The 13,449-nt window shown below is 25.1% G+C and overlaps 1 protein-coding gene across 2 annotated transcripts in view; it reads right to left on the bottom strand.

Moving 5' to 3' along the window:
- Nucleotides 1-10,775: 10,775 nt before the first annotated feature.
- The window catches only part of Hipk (Homeodomain interacting protein kinase), a 162,871-nt gene continuing 160,197 nt past the window's right edge, over nucleotides 10,776-13,449 (bottom strand). The window contains exon 22 of one of the 2 annotated variants that reach the window (XM_075378800.1): nucleotides 10,776-12,363. The gene's annotated coding sequence lies outside the window, so the exon portion shown is untranslated. The remainder of the gene's footprint in view (nucleotides 12,364-13,449) is intronic. The other variant, XM_075378792.1, reaches the window with a different exon arrangement.

Here is a 13,449-nt window from a genome sequence, read left to right as displayed (position 1 = left end):
GCTGATGAAAATGCTAAATCAATATATTAAATCGCTATGCGGTAAGAAAGCGACACGGTTTGATATAGTATTTCTCATTTCATTGAATCCAACAAGTACACGAAATTGTTACAGTTACCAAGAGCATTACGTCAAATACTTAGCGTATTAGTTTGTGCTTTTATCAGGATAGAACCGGTTACTTATATACTACAGAAAGATAATAAATTGTATTAGGGGAATGTTTTTATAAATGTTACACGGCTTGCTCATTTTCCAGTCTTAACTGCATCGTGACACTTTTTCAGGAAAGTAAGTTTTCGCACAAATTCTCCATAACACTGATGAATTAAAACAAAATAAGGAATAATATAGGATTTATTGTTAAAAATATGTTGGAGCAAGTCGTGAAGAATTTTCAGACTAGTATGCGCAATACGCTCTCTTTTATTCAATAAAAAATTTAAGTACGTTTGGAAAAAATGAGTTATTTAAAATTTTATTATTTAGATCTACATTATATAACATTTCATCATTAATCAGACAGCTAATTTACTCTCAAAAATTACTGATATTCAAAGCCTGCAAAAACATGTAAAATTTATCTTATTGATAAAGAAGAATATTAGGCCATGAATTATAGGGTATAAGAACCAATAACTAACAAAAAATGTTATGTAACATTTTTAGATATATACATAGCGTTTATGCTTCAGAACATTTTAGTAAACCAAAAATTTCATTGAAATTTAATGATCACATCACTTCTTCCTAATTTATTATAATAAAAAAAAGAAAGAGAAATTTATTTTATGTAAGGGCACCGACTATAAAATTACATACATACTTACACGTTTGCTTTTAAAAAATAAATAAAACTTAAGATATCTTAGTAAATAAAGTATAAAATTTGAATAATAATAATAATAATAACAAAGACAGACAGTAATGAATTTAATTACATTTTACTGTACAATACTAATAAACATCTTTAAAGATAATTATTTACTATATACCTTGTTGATCAAATCAATAAGTTCATTCTTACTGAACTTAAAAGCTTTATTTTAACAATCGATATCTGATTTTCTTTTAAACAAACACAGAAATTAATTAAAATTACAGCAGAACTTTAATTGTCCAATTTGCCAGTTATAATTATTTTTTTTTTTCGAGTTGATTTTTTAAAATAAATTTTAAACAATTACATATTAAGTATTACATACATTTAACATTCTGAAATATCAGGAGATTGCTTTAACGAAAAGTTTCTTATCGAATGAATCGGTTCGAAATAGGGTTTACTTCCCAGATATGGTGCCATTTCTCCATAATTCATCCCTTGGCTATTTACAAAAAAATTCTTAATTATTCAGTCTATAATAACATTACACAAATTTTTAAAATCTTGCTTTGTATTTTTTAATCATACTTTAATCAAATTATTATAATACATTGCAAGAGTTCAATCAGTAGGTTAATTTGGATTTCCAAAGATAACATAATATATTGAAATTTCTAATATATTTATAAAATATCAAACAAATTTTCAATCAAACATTTACTATACAAAGTAATAAATAGTGAAGTTTTTATAGTAACTGTGCAAAATTTCATCAATAGGCAATGTCAGGAAGTATGTTAAATTATTACACCCGCACCCTTAATTTACCCCCATATGTATGGATGTTTCCAGAAAAAATGGTGGAATATTGCATTGTCATTCAAACTTAGTAACGATGCAAAATTTCATCGATCGGCAATGTATGGAAGGATGTTAAATTAAGGATGCAAGATTTGAGGACAAACATGAAAAAACATTGCGAGTTATAGAAAAGCAAGTAAAAATAAAATAAAGTAGAAAATAACATAATATAGAGTTATATAAATTACACATATCACTTTAAATAACTGCCAAATCCAACCCACCTAACTCCATGAAAAATTTTGGAAAATAAGGTATAAAAAAACTACTAAAACTGGCAGAAAAATAAATTTTTACTTCAAATCAACTGCTTTTCTGCACTGCTGTTTCAAAAAAATTATTTATAATGAGATCAAGATTGTAAGTGGTAAATATTACAGTAGACAATATTAAAAAAAGAGAAAAAATTTATTGTTTATAAAACGCCCAATCTATACAAATCTCTCCTTTTGTATACAATTGCAACAAAAGTGCATAACTCATTTTTTTTATTATTAATAATTTAGTATGAACGACACCAATTGATGAAACTAGGTTGTATTTATCTTAGAATTGATAAATTGTAAAAATATTTCACCGATATACACAGTGGAACAGTAATCCCCGTCTTTTATCCAGAAGATTCCAGGATTCTGTTAGGTAGGTAAATCCTTGTTAGGTATGGCATTTTTCATGTGCTACAAATTTCCATTTTTCATTCCCTTTTATGGGTTGACCTTAAGAAAGGTATCTGACTATGAAAATGCCATAGAATCTATGCCACCTAATTCCAAATTAAACTGAGAAAAATTGATGTTAAAAGAAAAATTGTATTTATATATTTAACAAAGGCTCAACTTCCTTGTGGTTGAACAAAAACAGTTACATCTACTCGCTAAGGATGCATAAACTTTTCAACAACTTTTGCAAGAAATATGATACTAAAATTTCAAACCAGGACTTCACCCCCGACTCGTGTAAATGGTTTTTTTTTGTAATTTACTCGATGCGGTTAATTTATTGTACAAGATTTAAAGTAAATAAAATTTTAATCAGGAGTTGCTTTTCAGGTAATAGTGTTTAAGAATCAGTATTAAAAGAAATGTAAATAATAATTCAGCTAATAACGGTAAATAATAATTTGGCTAATAACACAAATAAAATAATAAATATATTATAGAATTTATTTTAAAAATATATAATTTATTTCCTTGTATAATTTGCAAATTTCACTTTTATTAATCCCTTCCCATAATAAAAAAAGAACTTATAATCACAGGCTAACTGGATATTGGTAGCTGGAGTTAGAAATATTCTTCCTTTACGCCAGTAAAAAAAAATAAGTTTTTTTGAATGCCTATTTATATTTATAGTTGTTATCCTCTGTTTCCGATTCAATAATGAATGATCTACAATTAGGCTGGTGATTTAATTGGACAATCGCAGATATCTAATGTATACAATAACAAATAAATGAATAAAATAAACAAAACATAAATGTAACTAAAAAGAATAATAAAATAGAATGTAAGGCTTACTGAGAAGTACATTAAATATACATTTAAAGTTACTCACTTCTTCAGACAAATCATAAAATAATTTCACATAATTAAAATATTTTACATACGTATGAATGTATGTATGTATTATGTTTAATGCTGTAACCGCAACTATTGTGGATATCTGACACCCACACCGGTTACACCTGAAAATGGTTCTTACCAAGCATAATGAGCATCCTTTTTTCCAGACTTACTGGGAAAACTTACAAGCGAGGCGATTTCTTGTAGCATTCTTTACCAAACTAAATATGCTTTTTGAATATCAACATGCCAAATACATTGATGAAATTCAGGCAATATTTAGTCCAAAAAGGGACATCTTCACTCGATTCACTATATGAACTTCACTATGTTAATTATATAATAATTTGAAATTTTATTTTATAATGAATATCAATATTCTCAGAGAAATTACCTCGTACTTCTGTCCTATATAGTGCTAATACATGTTACAACTGCAAAAATTACCAGGACATGTATTGTAAAGCATCAAATTAATATACCTCTTTCCACAGGATTAAAGTAATGTATACAATTTTTTCATTCGCTAAAGGAAATAAATCTTTAAAAAACTGATAATAGAGAAAGACACAAACTTTATTACAAATTTTTAATTCATTACATAAATTTATTTTTTTGTCTAAAGAAGATGTAATGCATTACAAAAGTGCTCGCGTAATAAGAAAAATAAATTTAAACAATAAAAATTGAGTAAAATTAAAATTTTGCTGCTAGGATGTATTTTAATAAAATATTTATTAAATTTTATACTATAATCAACAAATTTACTAACAAACATTTAAAACATTCATCTTTTATATTTTATTTTTTAAACATCATATAATATAAATAATTAAATAAAATTATTAAGAAAAAATCTTAAAAGAATTATAGTTTTTAAAGATGCAATAATATTAAGATATTAACAAAAAATAACACGGAATTTTTTTTATAAATATATAATATATATGTATATATTAATAATTCGGTTGATATGAAAAATTATTGTAATTAAAATTTTCTATCATTTATACAACAATTATTAGTATTTATGAAGTATCCATAATACATAAATTAATTATGGTTGTAATTATAATTCATTTATTTTATAATAATTTATATACATAGTACATAATTTGTAAACATATTATATATTGAGCTAGTACAAATATTACATTTATTTATTTACTGTATAAGTAAATAATTAATAAACATCAATTAATTTATAAATACTTTTTTTGTTTTAATAATTCAATAATTAAAATAATAATATAATTAAGTATATATTTAGATAATTATTATAAATACCAGAGGTACGTCAGTTAATATTTTTTTGTCTTTTGAACTGTAGTTTTTATTTAAAATGTTTAAAAATTAATCATACAATAAAGAGGCATAAGGTCATAGGAAGTAACCTGCCTAATTCTCTTACAACATAAGACAGTAGCATATCTAGAAAATAAAATGATATAAGATAATGAAAAACTGCAAAATCATAACATTGTTTTCATCGTTATGAAATCAATATCTTATAGTAGTAAGAAAAAGATTTTTACAACTGTCGATTGATTCCTATGACATTCTAGAAGTATCAGAATATCAAGTCCTGGAAGCAGCTAATTTGGTGCCTATAGGCAACTGTGTCCCTTACCAATGTAATAAGTGTAACTGGGGCTTAAACTAGATAGTGGAAAGTAGAAACTTCTGTAGAGTAAGCTGCTAGACCACATTCTAATTTTCTTATTATAATATATATATATATATAATGTATTAAAATGCTTATGCTTATCACAAACAATAAAAAACTCTCTATGCCATTCTAATACATTATATAAATGTTTATTATTATAAGAAAATTTAAATGCGGTCTAGCAACTAGGCTGATCATGGAGGCAAACCCAAATTGATCGGTTTGAAAATATATAACATTAATAATAATTGTGAGTGTCAAAATTTAAGTATTCTGTCATTAATAAAATAATAATTTATTTAAGTATATGTAGTTAAACTAACTACCTGATAATAATATTATAAATTTTTTATAGAAAGCTTTTATTATTAAGAAGTATTAATATTAAGTATAATGTTACTGAAAGTAAGTGATTCAGATTAAGAATATTCTTAAATGAAAGTTAAGTCATTGTTTACAGTAAAGTTCATATCGATATTGGCATACAATAAATCATGAATTACTGGATGCAGAGTAGTAGCAGAAAAGGTAAGATCAGAGTAGTGGAAATTAAATTTTCAGAAGTAGAAAAATAATAAGATAATATCAAAAATTAGGAGTTAAAAAGTAATAGGGAATATTAATAAATACGATTTTGGGTATGATAAATATATTAATGAAAGAAAAGTGTTGAGCAGAAAGTAAACAAGAGAATACCAAAATATAAACCCAGAGAAAGATGCTAATTTAAGTATTTAATTAATCAACCGATTCAAATGATTCAATAAAAAACTTAAGACAAAATGAAGATTATTTGAAGATTGATATAGTAGCAGACTAACATACTTGGGTTTAGAAATGCAGTATCTTTTTTGTATAACAATAGTTCTCAGATTCAATCTCTCATAAAGATTTGATATTTACATTGATCTTTCATTATGCAATAATTTAAAAATACATAGCATGTCTCAAGGAAACATGAAATTATGTCAGCATTCCGTAAGCGAGTAGTGTTGCTGAGTAACATAATGAGCCCGACTCATGCCATTTTGCTATTAAGTTATCACAGATTAGTGGAATGGTGTGTGATGTGCTTTTGCATCAAAACAATAATGATATGGAGTGCTACAGAACTCACTCTTGGTTTGATTTAGGATGTTACAATAATTCTCCAACAGCAGTTCAAGTTAACACATACGTATGGAAAGTTGAGAAAAAAATTTGGCTATGAAAACATTTTCAGGTGCGAACCTTTTATACAACAATATCGAGACTTTTTGATCTGCTTTCAGAAGAAGCTACATCATTCAATTCATCCCCAAGCAGTGTCTGTACAGTTACATCATTCAAGTAATAAAAAAAATATTATCACAGGACTTACATCACCATCAGTATGAATTGCAAAGCAACCTGATTACCCCTAAAGTGATAACGATTCTGTAAACATGACGAATGTTTTGCAAGCCATGCAAATGCTTTTAAGACACCTCAGAAATGTAGTTCATCTGCAGCAGGTCATCTTCAAGAAATAAAATTGGGCTGCATCAGTCTTAAATAATAGGTTTTTTGTACTATTATATTATTTAATATGAATGCATTTATCATCAAATATTATATGCTTTAAAATTATTATAGTCCAAAATGTCCTGATTCCTTGAGACACCATGTGTTTTATCAATGTTCACTCTTAATAAAAAAAGTAAATTTTTAAATAAATAACACTGGGGAAGAATTACCTTAAATGTAATCTATTTCCTTCTTTTTTTTTACGAATATTAATAAACAAAATGTGGTATTCTTATAAAAAAAAATCTTTAAAAACAAAAATACGTGAAGTTAATTTTTTTTTCTACCATAATTATATTCATTTAATATACATACATATTTTAATGAATATAATAAAATGGAAAACATTGAATAAAAATACGATCTGATAATTTCCCGGAACTGAATTCAGACCAACTGGTTTTAAGTCAACATTATAACCCTGAATATTGTACTCGCATTATAAATATGTGACCATTTTTATCAATATTTTTATTTTGTGCAATTTTTTTTATAAAAGTATATTATACTTTTTTTTTTTACCTTTATTAGTGTTTTCATAAAATTAATATGATTAATTATATTAAAGTCATAGTCAATATGAAGGTCAAGTTATATTAAGTGACTGATCATTTTTTTTTTTTTTTTTTAATTTTTGACCAAGATAAATTAAATGAAAAGAAATAATAAAAAAATGGGAGAACAAATTCTGGTCATTTATAAGTGGCTAATGGTTAAATAATTTCAAAAATGGTTTGGTTTCAAAAATCTTCAAATTTGGCATATTAACTTATATATGAAGGAGGAATTAATGCTAATTAATACTTTGTAGTTGGATGAATTCAAGACACAAATGGATGAGAAGAGAGAAAGGGTTCATCATTCATCGTAAGTTGGACTTGTCATTTACCAGCAAATTTTAACAACATATAGCCATTTTTGTTTTTTAAATATGGAAAGACAAAAAATATATACATCAACTTTTAGTACCTCTGACATTTTAAGATTGTACATTTAACAGTTATTAATCTAATATATATATATAAATATATATAACTGTTTTAACAGTGTGTGACATTAACACATTTATTATATTATAATGTATTTAATAATACACAGTAATCGTATTAGTTAAGTGATAAAAATATTAACTAGTATATTAATATAATAATACATTACTATAAATAAATACGTACTACCATTATAATAATTTATTGTTGATAATTACCTTGGCAGGAACAATAAGTATTTAATTTTAATTTAATTAATTTATAAAAATATGATGATGATGATGATAATAATAATAAAATAAAGGGGGGAAAAGTATAAAATTATGGAAAATTCTTCATGTAGTAACATCTTTTTAATTTACTGTCAAACTTATCATAAAAATTCTTAAATAAATTTTTTAAGTCAGAAGTAAGGTAATTTGATTATATTTCAGTTTAGAATTTGGAACATTTAATGAAAATAATTAAGTAATTATTTAACTGACTCATTAACTTCAAGTTAGCCAGGAAACTAAAGATGAAACGTGGTAAAATATTCATTAATCCAATAACCTTTAACGTTATAAAATAGAAAAAAAGTAAAATTTTATAAACTAATGCATTAAATTTATAAAGAAAACATGGGAATATAAAATTTTAAATCAAATATGCAGTAGAATATGGATTGTTGATACTAATGAAAACTGGTCGCTAAATAAAGAATTTACATTACTGAAAAAGGCGCAGGACTTCTTCGATTTTTTATCATATTGTTATTATGTTTTCATGATTCAAACATCAAATTATATTATTTTATTAACAGTACAAATATTTGTTAAAATGTACAAAATAAACATTGCAGCCACTATAATAAGCATGTATTTTTTGTTGTGGTATCAAAAGAAGGGGAGAGATTATAAAGGTTTTTAACAAAGACTTTATATAAACATATTTTATATAACTGTGTAAAAGTAGTATTATTTATTTTGATTTTTTCAACTGTAACTAAACATGCATTTACCATATTATAAAACACAATCTTTTGGTGGTTTTCCAAATCCATCAAATGTTTGTTTTTAAGGTTTTTTCATGTGCAACACATTCAACAATACATTCGTTCAATGTCACGGTACATGTGATTGAGTCACATGTGATGTGAAAATTCTCAAAATTGTAAATGAAAATTATATAATGTATTGTATTACATGGAGTAATACCAAGAAAATGAATGCTTGATTACCTTGAACCCACTGGGTCATTCTAGTGTGGTAAAATCATTCTCGCAAATCAACTCTTTAACAACTGATCTTCGAAGTCAAACATTCTGAAGTTTAAATCCAAGTAAAGGTAAGTTACTTTTACATGGATTTGAATATTAGATAAGGATACCCTGGTGTTCTTTGGTGGTTGAGGTTCGATTCACCAAACATCTCAGAAACGATCAGCCCGAGTCTGTATAAGACTACATAATCTCTCATACTGAATAAGACCTACTACATTCATTTACATGTGATACATCTCATCAAGTTATAGGTTTGGAAACTGTTCATAAGTTGAACAAATTGCGATGTACACATAAGGTATTAATATGACTACCTAAAGAAAAATTACAATATTTTAAATATTTTCTCATGTTTTGTTAATAATATTATTTTAACAAGGAAGCTTATATTAATAAAATAACACAAGCAAAATTCCAAGACCCTCAAGGAATTGAACCTAAGATCAGTTGACTACAAAACTAACAGGTCAGGGTGGCTGTAAACTTTTTAACTATAAGTAAAAAAAAAAAATTATTGGAAGTGACAAGCTTAATCTATCACAATAAAAGAGCAAAATTAGTTTACAGCATTAGGTGTAACTGAACAATTATTTATCTCTACAAATGTAAATATCTATTGTGTTTCACATTCAAAAATGTCTTCTTGCTATTACAACTAAAATCATTTAACTTCAATTTAACATAAGATTTCCATGAAAATTGAAATATAAAGGTAAAAAAAAAATTATTATTAAATATTATTCCAAAAATTAGGAAGACTTTTGGAAAAAAAAAATAATGTGATTTTTAGATTATAGAAATGTATGAATTTTGACCTTACCACATTCATTCATACCTCTACAACTAGTAGACCTTTTAAGTAATGCCAAATTGAAAAATGAGGTGCACATTTAAAAGCAAAAAAAAGAAAGATTGATCAAGGTAGAGGCTCCTATCTATTAAAGATAAAATCTGCATAAAAGCTGCTAATGTTACTTTCCCACATATAAGCTGAATTTCCTTTGGTATTTATGTGAATAAGATGAATGGACAAGAAACTGTGTTGAGAGAAGAGAAGATTAACTTGTAGAAAAAATAAGCTCCTTATGTATTATTAAATTAAACTTATGTATTATTTAATATCTTACGAGATTTAATAGAAGGCCAAAAAAGATAATCTCTAACCTGGAATGTAGTGCAATAAAATATCTGAAACAATTTGAGAGTAGAATAAAAATTTAGTCAAAACTTAAATTATAGAATTTTTAGGTACAATATACATGAAACTACCTATTTTGTTTTACATTATATTTTATCATAGTCATCTTTTTTGCAATTTTTATACTGGTTTCCCATACAATTTTTTTACTTTGTTAATATAAATTCAATTCAGGGGGACCGATTAAAATTAAATTTTTGAATTACTTGATGTTACTAGTACTGACACTATATAATATTTTTAATAAATTAATGAACTGTTTACTTGGTAATTTTGTTATTCACAGACTTCAGTATATGAGACTGTTTAAATATTTTTTTTTTTAATTGGATTTAATATGCAATAAACATACTAAGCAGGTTTTATAGAACAATCACACAAAAAGACTCCAACAGTAACTATAGAGAAGCAATGCATTATAGAGGTTTAAAGCAAAAACTAAATAAAGTGTAGGTTAAAGTACAAAATTTTATTTTTTTTCATGAGTTTTTATGTTATATGTATGACTTCAGTTCTGATAAAATTAATAAAGAAAAATCTTTTTCGATTGTTAATTTCTTTCATAAAGAGTCTTATAAAAAAAACTTACATAGTTTTAAAATTTTATATAATTAAAAAAGAAAATTATTTACTCAATAGATTCTGTAGGCCTGATCTGTTATAGAATACAATTACTCCAATTAAAATGTAACTTTTTTTTTGTTAAATATAAAAGAAAAAATATAGTAATTCCTCGTAATCCATAAAAGCATTTATCTATCATTAGAAGATAACATTTTTTATTGAAATTAATATCTATATTTATTGTTAATACTTGAAGTACACAATAATCTAAAAAAAATATTTAATAATATTTAAAAAAAAAAAACTGGTATTTAAAAAACCTTATGTGCCAAAATGTTCATAAATGGTGACTATCTTTTCAAATTGTAATAACTCATTTGTTCTTAGCAGTTCAGGTTTTTTTTTAATGAAGGAAAAATTTTAAAGTTATTATGTTGGCAATAACAGATACAACTATTTTTTTTTCTGAATGAAAAATTGTGTCAGATCAGGAGAAGGCATAAATCAATTCTTAGTGTTAAAAAACGTACAAAATTTTACCGTACTACAATAAATTTAAAGACAGGTCAAGTGTAGGTAAAACATTTGGATAGCTGATAGTCGGTTAAGATAATGTGCACAATCTATTCACGAATAGTATTTTTTAATGAATTCTGTTGTTGCTGATGTACTAAAAATAGTAAATTTAATTCTAGACACGACTAATTTAGATATTCTCCACTGAATATAGTGTTAATCAATTATCAGAATGCTCTTCTTTTTCTTCTAAAGGTAGTTCAATAACTATTCTATCTATTTTTGCACATAAGAAAAGTTGTGACCTGTTATTGTGGGTAAAAGGAATGTCACCGATGGCAATTAGGAGTGAGAAGAAAAACATTTTTTGAGTTTATCCCTCACTCGTCTTCTCCAGTTAAATAAAGTTAATAGATTCCTGGAAAAAATAATTTACTGGAGTTGAAACACTAATATTCCATAAAATCAATTCTGGCAATTTGGAATCGAGATATATTCCAGTCCAAGGTGAGGAAGCATCATGTAAAATTATGAATGTGACTATGACTACTACATTAAGGCCCATATTGTTGGCTTATTCATAACCGCTAGCCAACCAAGAGTAGCGTTTAGTAAGCCGGGTTCTAGGTCAGTCGATCTTGGGTTCAATTCACAGCAAGGATGTGGAACTTTTTCACCTATCATTTCCCAACTCATCTTTTTAATTAAAGTAGATCATGTAGAATCATATCTGAAGTCATAATAATAAAATAGAAATCAAATAAATCTTCATCAATACAGTTTTAATTATGGATTTCACACCTAGACAAAAGCATCAACAGAAAAGGTGTTTTATAATAAAAATAATTATTAAAAAGCATTGTTATTAGAAAGCATTTTCTGAATCCCTTGTTACATTTAAAGGACATAAATCTAGATGAAGGTTGCAAGATGTTCCTTGTGAATATTCTCATACTCCTAAAATAAGAAAAAAGTAAATAAATAACTCACAATTTATTTGTTTATTAACAAAATAAAAATATTTTTATTTTCTCAGTAAAGTAACGACTGTAATTACATAAACACCATAAAATAATTTTAAAAATTCAAACCGGTAATTTTTTGTTATTAGATACCCAATAATAAAAATTACCTACGACTATAAAATTATCCTTTGACTCTATACCTTAAAATTTTCTTGAAGATTTATTAATGGAGCGGTTCAAAATAATAATTATACATGTTTTTTTTTTTATTTAGTATTTTTAAATCGCATAAAAAACTAAAATCATTCTATTATCAGGGTTGACTTGTTATAAATTTTGTAGACCCTACCTGGAAATCAAACCTGGGACTTTCGGTAAAGCAGGTAAGCAAGACCGCCACCAAATGTAAACTGGAAAAAAAAATCATATTAAAGAGAAGGGAATACTTTAATTTTTTTTTTTAATAGAAAATTTATAATTAGAAATCAGTTGGAAACTGAATCATAAAAACGTTTAATTATTAATAAAATTAAATACTTTTAAATATTACAAAAAAATTATCTGAATAATAATAATAAATACATACACATTTATTATAAGAACATTAATATCGGTTTCCTTTTTTAAAATATATAATCATTTTCATAATGCGATTAAATAAGCAATAAAAGTACAGTAATAAATTATGTATTTTATTTAGTAAAAAGATATACATACATACATAAATACACTCATTTATTAATTAATTAATCAGCATTAGTTATCTAATTACTACACAAATTACATTAATTAATTATTAATAACAGTAATTATTTATAATTTTTTATTACAATATATAATAATCATAGTAAGGCAATAATATATTCACCAGTGTCTATCACCAAATTTTAAATTAATTGTAATTATTATTAAATAATACAGTACATATATATGTAATATATTTATTTTTATATAAAATTATTTATTTTTCTCGTTATTAATCAATTAGTTTTCAAAAAAGTTCCTTGTATTATGGTAAATTGAATATCGTTAATATATCTAGAAATTATAAAAAATAAAATGATTATTTTTCAGTTTACATGTAAATTTATAATTCACATTTATAAAAAAATATACTAATAATGATCCTGGGTTCAATTTTCAACATAGATTCAATTTTATTAATTTTAAATGATAAATAAAAATAAAATACTTAAGAAAAATTTATAAAGATCACAAAAAGGGACCAAATTTTATTTTATAGTGCAGGTGTATCAAAAATAAAGTTTCCTAAATTCCATAAGAAATATACGTATGTACGTTAGATTTTTTAATCAAATGACAGTAGATGACCTGAAACAAGACAAAAATTCGTTTTGAAAACAGCACAATCATTCTTAAAGTACAACAAGCATCCTATGACAATAGGAAAGCGACAAGTGAAATGACTGCAGTGCCTTTTATAGTGAACCGAATAAATGTTTGTATCAGTTTCAAACCTATTAAAATATAGATGA

Source organism: Lycorma delicatula, chromosome 11 (assembly GCF_047948215.1).
Source record: "Lycorma delicatula isolate Av1 chromosome 11, ASM4794821v1, whole genome shotgun sequence".
Taxonomy (NCBI): Eukaryota; Metazoa; Arthropoda; class Insecta; order Hemiptera; family Fulgoridae; genus Lycorma; species Lycorma delicatula.
This window is presented reverse-complemented; position numbering and strand designations above follow the sequence as displayed.